The sequence below is a fragment of the Anolis carolinensis genome, chromosome 2 (genome assembly GCF_035594765.1).
Source record: "Anolis carolinensis isolate JA03-04 chromosome 2, rAnoCar3.1.pri, whole genome shotgun sequence".
In the NCBI taxonomy this organism is placed as follows: Eukaryota; Metazoa; Chordata; class Lepidosauria; order Squamata; family Dactyloidae; genus Anolis; species Anolis carolinensis.
In genome coordinates, this window is record NC_085842.1 from 272,011,904 (window position 1) to 272,023,358 (window position 11,455).

Genomic DNA, 11,455 nt, shown 5'->3' on the forward strand with positions numbered 1-11,455 from the left:
GTTCAAGACAGATAATCTGGATTTTATATGGCAGTGTAGAAGGAGCCTAGGACTCCCAACCACAGAAAGCTATATGGATTCATTTTCCATCCAGACACCTGAATACGGATAGGCCCCACCATGTGTTCCTCTTCCTGAGTGTCATCAGGTCCAGGTTTAGTTCCATGTATTCAAAGAGAGCAAGATCATTGTTTTCAAACAGTCATCATACCACAAATAGACACATATTTTTGAAATTCCAAGCTTTCACCAAATGTGCCATTTAGGCCCTTTCTACATTGCCATATTATCCAGATTATAAAATAAGATAATCCACTTTATCTTCTTTGAACTGGATTATATGAGTCTACACTGCCATATAATCCAGTTCAAAGCAGATCATCTGGCAGTGTGAAAGGGGCTTTAGTGAGATGGAATTGCAACCTCTATTTCAAAGTTTTAAAAACTTTCAAATTGTCTATGATCTTTTTGGTCAGTGTCCAACTGGTTTGTGGGTCAGATTGCTCATTTTTGTAATGACATTTTCTGTAATAACATTTAACTTAAAACAAAACTATTCTGATGTATTATGAAAAGTTTTCTAAGCTTTAGTCTTCATTGGATGAGCAGTAAACCTTGCAAGCACAGCAGATTCCAGTATGATTCTAAAAAACACCACAGAGGGTAAAGAATAATCTACAGAACATGTCCTATTTGTATCAAGAGAGATCCGGGTTGCCTATAAACCATGTCTTTGCACTATTGCTAGCTTGCTTAAAGGATTTGATGTCCTGAGACTTTTATTAAAGTACAGAATCCTATAAATATATTATTAAGTTACAGTACTGATTTCAAAATTGTGTCCTTGGTTTTGGAACATTGAATACAGGGAAGCTTATGTTAGATTCAAATGTCTATCTGAAATCATACACTGAATTCCTTTATTTTTCCAGACTTCCTTTACCTTTTCTGCAGGAGGCTGGAGAAGTTTAATAGCAGACATTGTTCTTGTACACATTGCCAGCTAGATTCTGAGAATATAACTTATTGAGCTAGTTAATATTCCCTCTAGACTACGAACTATTAATATCAACATTGTTTTCACAAAGGTACTATTGGGTAATGTCAAACTATTAATCTAAAGTGTAATTAGCATTAATAAATTACAGTACAATGGGGAAATCACTGGAAATTTACTAGAGAGCTTCTACAGTAGACATTTTGGTGAACTGGATTATATGGCAATGTAGACTCATATAGTAATAGTTCAATGCAATTAATCCGCATTCTGAAACTTCATGTATATGGTAATGTAGATCCAGCCTCGGGCCCCATCTACAGTGCTATATAATTCAGTTTGAAACTGCATTATATGGTCAGTGTAGGATCATATAACACAATTTAACCGCATTGAACTATATTATAACTGCATTAACTTCACTGAACTAGATTATATGACTCTACACTGACCAAACTGAATTATGTAGATGGGGCCCCATATATGAAAATGAATGACACTCATAAGGAAAATGAGAAGCAGCAGGGAAATGGAGTCTGAAGAAAGAACAGAAGGTAAAGCAATACCAGTGCATGCCTGGCTGGTAAAGAGAGAACAGTAGGGCCTGAAACTGCATTTTAAAAACTAAATGAAGTGCATTGTTTATAGTATGGTGAGAGTTTTTTCCTAGTATGATACAAACTCATATCATGTGAAATGCCATATCAGACAGTGCTCACTGTTTGGAAATACTTTTCATGAGAAATGGGAAGCATTTTAGGGGGTTATATAGGGAGAGGAAGAAAGTATGCCCACCTCCTGTCTTTGTATTGTGTACTTCCTTCCTACTCCTTGTTGAAACAGGTTTGTTTATCCCCCACCTCTCTCTTAGACTGGAGGGAATGAGGGCCATTCCCATTTATTAGCTAATCTGGATTTTGATGGGGGTACCTTTTCATCATCTTCTAGCCTTTTGAATGCCTTTCTCATGATGGTGGTCAAACCAGGTAGGATTTTTGTCATTTTCAGCATCGAAGGGCCCCTTCTGCACTGCCATATAAAATGCAGATTGTCTGATTGAACTGGATTATCTGGCAGTGCAGACTCATGTAATCCAGTTCAATGCAGATAAATTATCTTTTTCGATAATCCAGATTATATGATAGTGTAAAAGAGGCCTAAATGACTATCTCATGATGATGGTTAAACCAAATAGCGTTATTAAGGGTGTCTTGCATGGTACGTAATCTGCTTGCTGATTAATAATACATTCAAAACCTTTTGCATCCAAAACTGGTGTTGTTGTTTCTGAAAAACTAAACGTCTCTTGCATTGGTAAGACATAATTTGCATCATGAACAGGATTCAGTGGCAACAATGCTGTTTTGGAAGAAAAAGTCTGATAAGCAAGATAGTTGTAGTCAGAGCCAGATTCCTGGTTGGTGCAGCACAAGTGCCTAGGGGCCAGTGGCTCAAATTTGGAACCGGTTGACCTCACCAGTGTCTTGGGAAGCCAAGATAGTGGAATATGGAGGTCTCACTCCTAAAAAAGTGCTAAAATGTCTGAATTCATTGGGTGTGGGAAATACTGGAGGATGGAAGGCAGTAATAATCAGGCTAGGGATGGGTCCTTTTGACTGCATTTCGTGATGTGTTGGAGGAATTAGAAGCATTTTGCAAGACAAGTATGCAGCCCATCAGACATCATGTGGCTTTCTCCTGAAGAAATCTAAGGCTTATAGTTTAGTGAGACCCAGGACCTCTCTGGCTGAGCATTTTAAGTATCCCTACCCTAAACTACAAGCCCCAGAATTCAGCAGGAGTCAGCCACAGGATTTCAGATGAGATGCCTACTCTTTGCCTACTCTTTAAACTCTAGTACGATTCGTATCAGCGAAGACATTATACAGACATTTCCCAGCTTCTAGAAAAACAGACAGCAAGCCTGGTTCATGTTCTGCAGGTAGCCCTTCAGATATTTAAGGTTTTAATAAAAAAAATCTATAGTTTGATTTACCATACTATATAGAATGGGATGAACAAAAGGTCTAAGACAAGACACAACCTGTGCTGCAGCTCAGAGAGCTGTCTCTCCTCATTGTATCTCCCAGACCCCTTCTACACTAACATATAAAATCCAAATTATCTACTTTGAACTGGATTATATGGTAGTGTAGACTCATATAATCCAGTTCAAATCAGATAATGTGGATTATCTGATTTGATAATCTGAAATATATGGCAGTGTAGAAGGGGTCCCAGTATACTGGTATGATTTTTTTGCTTTTAGTTTTTTACTCAAATATCCCATCTATCTTTATTTCAAAATGTCCTCTGTTAGGGCATGGATGGCACCTGTTCCTTTTTTTCCTCTCTCTTTCAAAACAGGGAGTGAACTAAAAATCAATTCTGCTTTTGAAAACATTTTTGTGGAGAGGAAATGGTAAAATTTCCTCATGTCTCCTACATCTATAGAAGCCTTTGAATTAAAGATCAACTCTTCTAGGGAGACGCTTTCAAAATGGCCTGGGTGGTACTTGGTGGTGAGTATATGTATGGCAGGACATACTTTCACCACCTGACATATTGAGTGAAATAATCTAAAACAATATGTATAATTTGGGCCGGGCTGTGGCACAGCTAGCTAGTAACCAGCTGCAATAAATCACTACTGACCGAGAGGTCATGAGTTCGAAGCCCGGGTCAGGTTAAGCCCCCAACCATTAAATAGCCCGGCTTGCTGTTGACCTATGCAGCCCCGAAAGACAGTTGCATCTGTCAAGTAGGGAAATTTAGGTACGCTTAATGCGGGAGGCTAATTTAACTAATTTACAACATCATAAAACTGCCAGCAAAACATGAGGAAAGGAATGAGGAAGTACAGCCACTAGTGGACAGTGAAGCAACAGCTCCCCTGTAGCCGGAATCGTGAAGCTGGAAAAAAATGTTAAATGCCTCTGTGTCTGTCTATATATGTTGTTTGTCTGTTGGCATTGAATGTTTGCCATATATGTGTTCATTGTAATCCGCCCTGAGTCCCCTTCGGGGTGAGAAAGGCGGAATATAAATACTGTAAATAAATAAATAAATAATTTTTCTAATCTTCATTTTTTTGAAGTTATTTATTTGTTTATTGATATAAGTGTTGTCAAAGAGAGGTAACGTTCATATCATAAACATGTAATAATTGCTGGAAGATTTCACCTCAAAAGATAGCTTTGAACAAAATAAAAAAATGTAAAAACACCTTTATTGGTCAAACAAAGCAAAAATACATCATGTATTTGTTTAAAGCTCCACTGGCTTCTTCTTCAAGCAAAAGTTGTTTAAAAGATCATATAAAAGAAATGTGACTTAAAATCACAGACTTATATTTTTTGATCAGATGTTGCTTCTGTTATAATTCAGGTGGTTTTGTCAAGAGTCAGACGCCAGTTAACAAACAAAACAGAGTTTATTCCAAAGATAAGCCAAAAATAACATAAACACAGAAAGTATCCTTGAAACACTTCACTTATCAGTGTTTCAAGAGTAGTTTAGACAAAAATAACTCAAAAACAAGCCACGCTATTTTCCCATGCTGGCATTCAATAAAAACTAATGACGCTTCAATTCAGCTTTGGAGAAACAAATAGAGTTGACTGCAAGAAAATATGCAAAATAAACGAAGGCTTGAAACCTTCCAAAAGCTGCAGAGTATAACAGAAAGTGCAAAAGCCTCTTTTGGCTTCAAACCATTTCTGCAAACAGACAGCCAGCTCTGCGGAGTTAAAGGGACAGTTCCCAAAAGAAAAACAGCAAACTGGCTTGAAAACAAACAAACTAGAAGAGCAGTAAACTGCTTCCACGGTGCAGATAAAGCCGAAGCTTCAAAGGGATGATGAATAGCCGTCGTCAGGAGAATCCAAGGTCAGGCAGCAGCAAATTCCTAAAGGCAAACCAGTATTCAGAAGCCGGGAGTAGTCGTCAGTCAGAGAGCGTAGACAGAAGCCAGGTCAAATTCAATCCAAAGTCCGAAGAGGGTGCAGTCATCCAAACCAGGTCCACGATAAGACACAGCGAGAGCCAAGCCAGATGGTATCAGCAGCTAGAAATAGTAATCAGAATGCAGTCCAAGGAAACCCACACAGTTCCATCCCTCTGCTGCAGAGCAGTCCCAGATAACTTACATCCGAATCACAGTCCAAGTCCAGTCTTCACGGAAACACAGAGATCCCAATGGCGCCTCAGCAACACCTTGCCACACGCAAAGTGCAATGGCCAAACATTCCCATTTTATTCCCTTCCTCCTGGGTGACCAAACACTCACACCCAAACACCAGGTGTCCCAAATCTACTCAGAGTCCGAACTTCACACAGCTAGAGCTCGTGGATCTGGAGTACCTAGCAATTCGTCGGAGTCCCAATCATCCTGCCCACACTTAGCCCCATGAACACTTAAAGAACCATCCTCCCTTCTCCAAGCATCCCAAGCGGGATCAGCTCCTGCAGAAACCCCAGGTTCAGAAGTAGCCATAGCCCCCAAATCCCCAGACATCTCCGGTGGCTGTGCCCATTCAGTGGGCATTCAGTGCCCACTTCCCCAGCCACCACCTGTTCTTCAGGCATCCATTTCCCCAAACTCCCCATCTGAATCTTCCTCAGAAGATCCCCCATATAGCTCTCTAAGTCGCTTCCTGCGCAACTCTTCCAGTGAACCCTCATCACGAGGGTTTTTTCTTCCTCTTCGAACCCCATCACCATCAACCATAATCCCCGAAGGCGCAGTCACAACAGGTTTGGAGGAATCTTAATGGAGGTAGATGCTACTCCTCTTGGCCATGTGGAGACTGAAACAAAATACAGTACATTTAGGACTCCTCCAGACAGGCCAAAAACCCTAAAGATAGTGTATTTTTAAATCCCACTTCCTCTTGAGATGGAGTCCACACAATTGGCCTAAACCCTGTGCTTTTGCAGGGGTGGTGTCCAGATGCCCATCCCTCCTGATCTGAGATCAGTAGGGATGGACATCATGGGCACTGCCAGCTTTCCCCTCCCTGCCCTCCATTCCCCCCCCCCCCATTTATTAAGAGAAGACTCTGACAAAGCCTGAAGCCTCTGTCTGTCCCCCCTCCCTTGGAACAGCCGAAGGAGGGATTTGGGTAGGGAAGGGGGGATTTCTCCTTCAAGGCCTTGTGATAGTTTTTACAGGGAGAAGGAAGAGAGGAAAAGGCTCCAGGCCTGTATGAAAGGCTTCTTCTAGTAAGTTGAGAGGGAAATTGAAGCCAGGGAGGAACTCCAGACAGGGGGAGAGGGGTGAAGGGAAACACACATTTTCCATGGCTGCAGGGATACACAGGTGTGTCTTTCTCAGGAGGAAATGGGTTTAAAGGACAGCTTTTAAACATGACTTTTCCAGCCTTTAACCTGAGTCTTCCCGATTCCTCCCACATTTTGGCTAAACATCATTTAGCCACCACCCCCACCCCTTAACCTGGGTTATAATGCATGTGAAGGATGGCCCTTAGACTTCATTAGCTATTTTTTAAAAAACCCACTGGCTGACTCTGTCCTTTCCTTTGTGAAGCTACAAGATGTCATTGAAGGGGAAATGAATACTGAATGACATATTTTAATCCTCGGGGAAGGCTCTCCTCTTGCTTCCACTGCATTTGGACACCCCAGGTAAATCCATTAACTATCACAGACTTTAGGGCCTGTGTAGAAGTGCGCTAAGAGTTTTTCTATTCATTGTATTCTAAATGCCTATGTTTCAATTCAATGATCTGCTGTTTCAATTCATTTGCCTGTTCTGCTGTCAAGCCCTATAAGACAGAATGTGTGTATAGGTCAGATAGCTCTATGAAATTTATTATTTATCATGCAAGGGATTTAAATATTGTGAATTCCTCTAGAGCACTTCAGGGGAGTACTATACGCAGGTGGGATTACTAAAGATATAGGAAGAAATGGTATAATAATTTAAATAACCCCTTTCAAAATATTTGGGACATTTGGGGGAGATATAAAAAAAACTAATGCCAGGCATCTCTCCTATAATGCCAGTTCTAATGACAGAACATTTCCCAGCAAATATAAAAAAAGAACTTGAAGCAGAATTTAATGGAAGAAGTATAATGTAAGTAAAAGACTGGAACCTGAAGATGGTTAATATGGAAGGAATAAAAGATCAATTAACAGGAAGAGATTTAGAGTGGTATAAGTATCTACAAGTGGGGAAATGATCAAATGATAAAAAGAAAAAGTATAATGGGTTAGGGAATATATGAAAATGGAGAAGATAACTCAAAGGGAGGTTGAAGAAGAGAATGTTACATTAAAAGGCATAGGTAAAGGTAAAGGCAAAGGTTTCCCCTGACATTAAATCCAGTCGTGTCCGACTCTGGGGGTTGGTGCTCATCTCCATTTCTAAGCCGAAGAGCTGGCGTTGTCCGTAGACACCTCCAAGGTCATTTTGCCGGCATGACTGCATGGAGCAGAGCCCCCGGTGGCATAATGGGTTAAAGCCTTGTGACTTGAAAGTTGGGTTGCTGACCTGAAGGCTGCCAGGTTCAAATCCCACCTGGGGAGAGCGTGGATGAGCTCCCTCTATTAGCTCCAGCTCCATGCGGGCATATGAGAGATGCCTCCCATAAGGATGGTAAAAGCATCAAAACATCCGGGCATCCCCTGGGCAACATCTTTGCAGACGGCCAATTCTCTCACACCAGAAGCAACTTGCAGTTTCTCAAGTCGCTCCTGACACACACAAAAAACCTGCATGGAGCACCGTTACCTTCCCGCCAGAGCAGTACTTATTTATCTACTCACATTTGCATGCTTTCGAACTGCTAGGTTGGCAGAAGCTGGAGCTAACAGCAGGCGCTCACTCTGCTCCCTGGATTCGAACCTGCAACCTTTCAGTCTGCAAATTCAGCAGCTCAGTTCTTTACCACTCTGCGCCACCAGGGGCTCCATTTAAAAAGACATATATATATATATATATATATATATATATATATATATATATATAATTAATTAATTAATAGACAAACAAGGACAAGTCCACTTGAGGCAAGTATGGTAAGTAGACTTACAGCAGGAAAAATGTGAATGGGCAAGGAAGTGATTACTAAAAAATATGTCCATAAGAATTAAGGAAAACTACTATAAAACGGTATGGAGATGATGCCTAACCCCCATTAGATTACATCAGTTAGATTAAAAAAATATTTGAATCAGTGCAGGAGAGGCTGTCTGGAAATAGGCTCCTATCTTCATATGTGGAGGTCATGTAAAATTACAAAAAAAAAATGGGAAAGGATATTTAAAGAAATATGAACAATAATAAAAATAAGAGATAGAGAATACACCAAAATCAGCATTATTACTTATACATGACAATATAATTACCTCACAAGAGAAAAAGATATTGGTCTCTAGCCTACTAACAGCAGCAAAATTATTAATAGCAAAAAAAATTAGAAAGAAAGAAAGGAAATTCAATTAGAAGAATGGTACAGAGAAATTTGGAATATAGCTATTAATGAATATGGAAACAAACAGATTTTTGGAAATTATGGGGAAATTTATTGAGTATATCTTTAATCAGGGAAAGGGCTACAAGCAAGCAGCAGAAGCAATGAAATTTTGGACTTGTGAAACAAGATGAAGTGGCTGATCCTGGTGAAGGTGGCACAAAATAAGGGCGAGGAGGGGGGAGAGAAATAATAATAATAATAATAATAATAATAATAATAATAATAATAATAATAATAATAATAAACATATATGAGGAGATAAAAGAAGTGTAGTAAGGATATATGTAACATTAGTTGTAATTGGGGAAAGTATACAGATAAGTATACTTAAGGTGTGTTTCATTCTTTATTTACTGTTAATTTGTATAAAACAGAGTATACTCTTTTGTGTTGTCGAAGGCTTTCATGGCCGGGATCACAGGGTTGTTGTATGTCTTTCGGGCTGTGTGGCCATGTTCCAGAAGCATTCTCTCCTGACGTTTTGCCCACATCTATGGCAGGCATCCTCAGAGGTTGTGAGGTATGGAGAAAACTAAGCAAAGAGGTTAATATATATCTGTGGAAAGTCTAGGGTGAGAGAGGTCAGTGTGAATGTTGCATAGTTAATCACTTTAATTAGCATTAAAAAGCTTATCTGCTGTCTTCTTCCTGCCTCTGGGGCATCCTTTGTTTAGAGTCGTTAACTGCCCTTGGTTGATTCATGTCTGGAAATCCTCTGTTTTCAGAGTATTGCTTTTTATTTACTGTTCTGATTTTTGAGTTTTTTAATACTGGTAGCCAGATTTTGTTCATTTTCATGGTTTCTTCCTTTCTGTTGAAGTTGTCCGCATGCTTGTGGATTTCAATGGCTTCTCTGTGTAGTCTGACGTGATAGTTGTTAGAATGGTCCAGCATTTTTGTGTTCTCAAATAGTATTCTGTGTCCAGGCTGGTTCATCAAATGCTCTGCTATGGCTGATTTCTCTGGTTGAATTAGTCTGCAGTGCCTTTCATGTTCTTTGACTCTTGTTTGGGCGCTGCGTTTGGTGGTCCCTATGTAGACTTGTCCACAGCTGCATGGTATCCGGTAGATTCCTGCAGAAGAGAGAGGATCCCTCTTGTCCTTCGCTACATGCCAGAATGAAGACTTTCTTTGCCTGGAGTCTAGTTCATATGGGACTAACCAATTGTGACTAACTGTTGGGATTCAGGATTTGCATATTTTTGACATATGTTTTACTAATGTGTGCATTTATTTCCCCATTTTCTCCATTGGCTATGTGCATTTTTTTTCAACTGTGTACATTTTAAGTTATAAACATTTTAACATGTGTATATACTTCTGTGTACACCTCATATCTCCTCAATATTCCCAAGGCTTGAGGCAAGATATGTTTCTTCTTGCAATATTTTGTTGGGTTTACTGCTCTTCTTGCAAAATAGGCCATTTTATAACTTAAGTGTTATGGAAAGGCCAGTTTTGTCAGGATCACCAAACTCAACAAAATTCCTTTTCATCTCTAATTTTCAGAAATTAATGTATTCAAGTACAATGTCCCTCATGGCTCAAGCTCCATTTTATACTTTTCTGAGATGGATCTGACATAGGTGCAGTAAAAAAATACACAGAAGACTATAGTATACAATATGTTAGCAGGAGAAGCTGAATAATCTACTCCATAACATGGAGGCATGCCAAAATAAACCTTGCTTGATTGTGAATAAAGGAATACAAAATCCAATGTTGAACTTGTTTATGAACAAGACAAAAAGCCAATCTTTTAAGACCTACTTTTCAAGAAGCCCAGATGAATGGAAATTTACTTTAATCTCATCTGACTGCCAGACAACATTTCATGTTTACTTTGCACCTCAAGCTTTCTACATGAACTCAGGAAAATTAATTCACTCCCTTTCTGAACTGCAATTTCATCTAGTAGATGCTTTAAAATGCAAAGTACAAATTAATTCTTAGATTACTCATTTTTCACTGAGTGTGGTTTCATGTAGGCATTAGTCTTCACTGTGAGCAGAGAATGAACTAAAGCAGATATTCCTCGTCCTGGAATGTAGTATGCAAAAGGAGATTGGCCAATGGATAGCAAGGGGAAACACAAAAAAATTAGTGTGTGATGCATAACACTTTGATGTGGATTTACAATTCTCCTATTTTGCCTGTGTGCTCTAGCTATATCCCTCTTATCCTCTCCATGCTCACTGGAATTCTATTTGGATAATTCATGGAATTACAACATATTTGGCTAAACAAAGATAATCCTTCATGGTAGGAACAGTGATTACTTTGGTTTACATTTCCACTGATAGTGTTGGATATGAGGTATGTTTCCCATTCAGACTTCAATCATATTTTGATTGCTAAATCAATAAAGTATTAAACTGACTCAATATTAGTTACTATCTATTTGTTTAAAAATCCATACATTGGACTTATGACATTGGTTTGGTTCATAAAATTTAGAGAGGAAAATTCTAAAAATCCTAGTAAAAACCACTATAAAATAGTCAGTGGGGCCTTAGAAAATATAGTTATACTTTGTAGTTTTGTCATTGCTATCTGTGTAAACAACATATTTTTATTGGAAGTTCAAAAGGATATAATAGTTGTAAATAGTTGGAAAACGTGTTCTGCTTTTGGGTCACCACAACAGAAAAGTCATTCTCACTCTCATATAATGTGCCAAGGTACTTGGGAAAAACTTCCCCAGAAGATCCTGTGCACTCTCAGAATGATACTGGGTACAATTTTACAATAAATATTATGGCATAAAGACAAAGTTTGCACTAGCATAATATTCACTGTATTAATAGATATTCATTATGGGAGTTAAAACCAGACTTCAGCAGTATTTGTTTGTGCAAATAGTCATATGTCAATGATGTGTCTTGCAGTATTACTTGAGCCTATTTCCATTGATGCCATTTCAGATATAGGTTTATATCTCATGTTTCATATATAT

At 39.0% G+C, this 11,455-nt stretch overlaps 1 long non-coding RNA gene across 1 annotated transcript; it reads right to left on the reverse strand.

Moving 5' to 3' along the window:
• Positions 1 to 4,994: 4,994 nt before the first annotated feature.
• On the reverse strand, positions 4,995 to 5,253 carry LOC134295868 (uncharacterized). Its single transcript, XR_010002445.1, has 2 exons — positions 5,146 to 5,253; positions 4,995 to 5,063 (listed from the first exon to the last, which is right to left on the reverse strand). It is a non-coding gene; the product is annotated as an uncharacterized LOC134295868 (long non-coding RNA).
• Between the last annotated feature and the right edge of the window lie 6,202 nt (positions 5,254 to 11,455).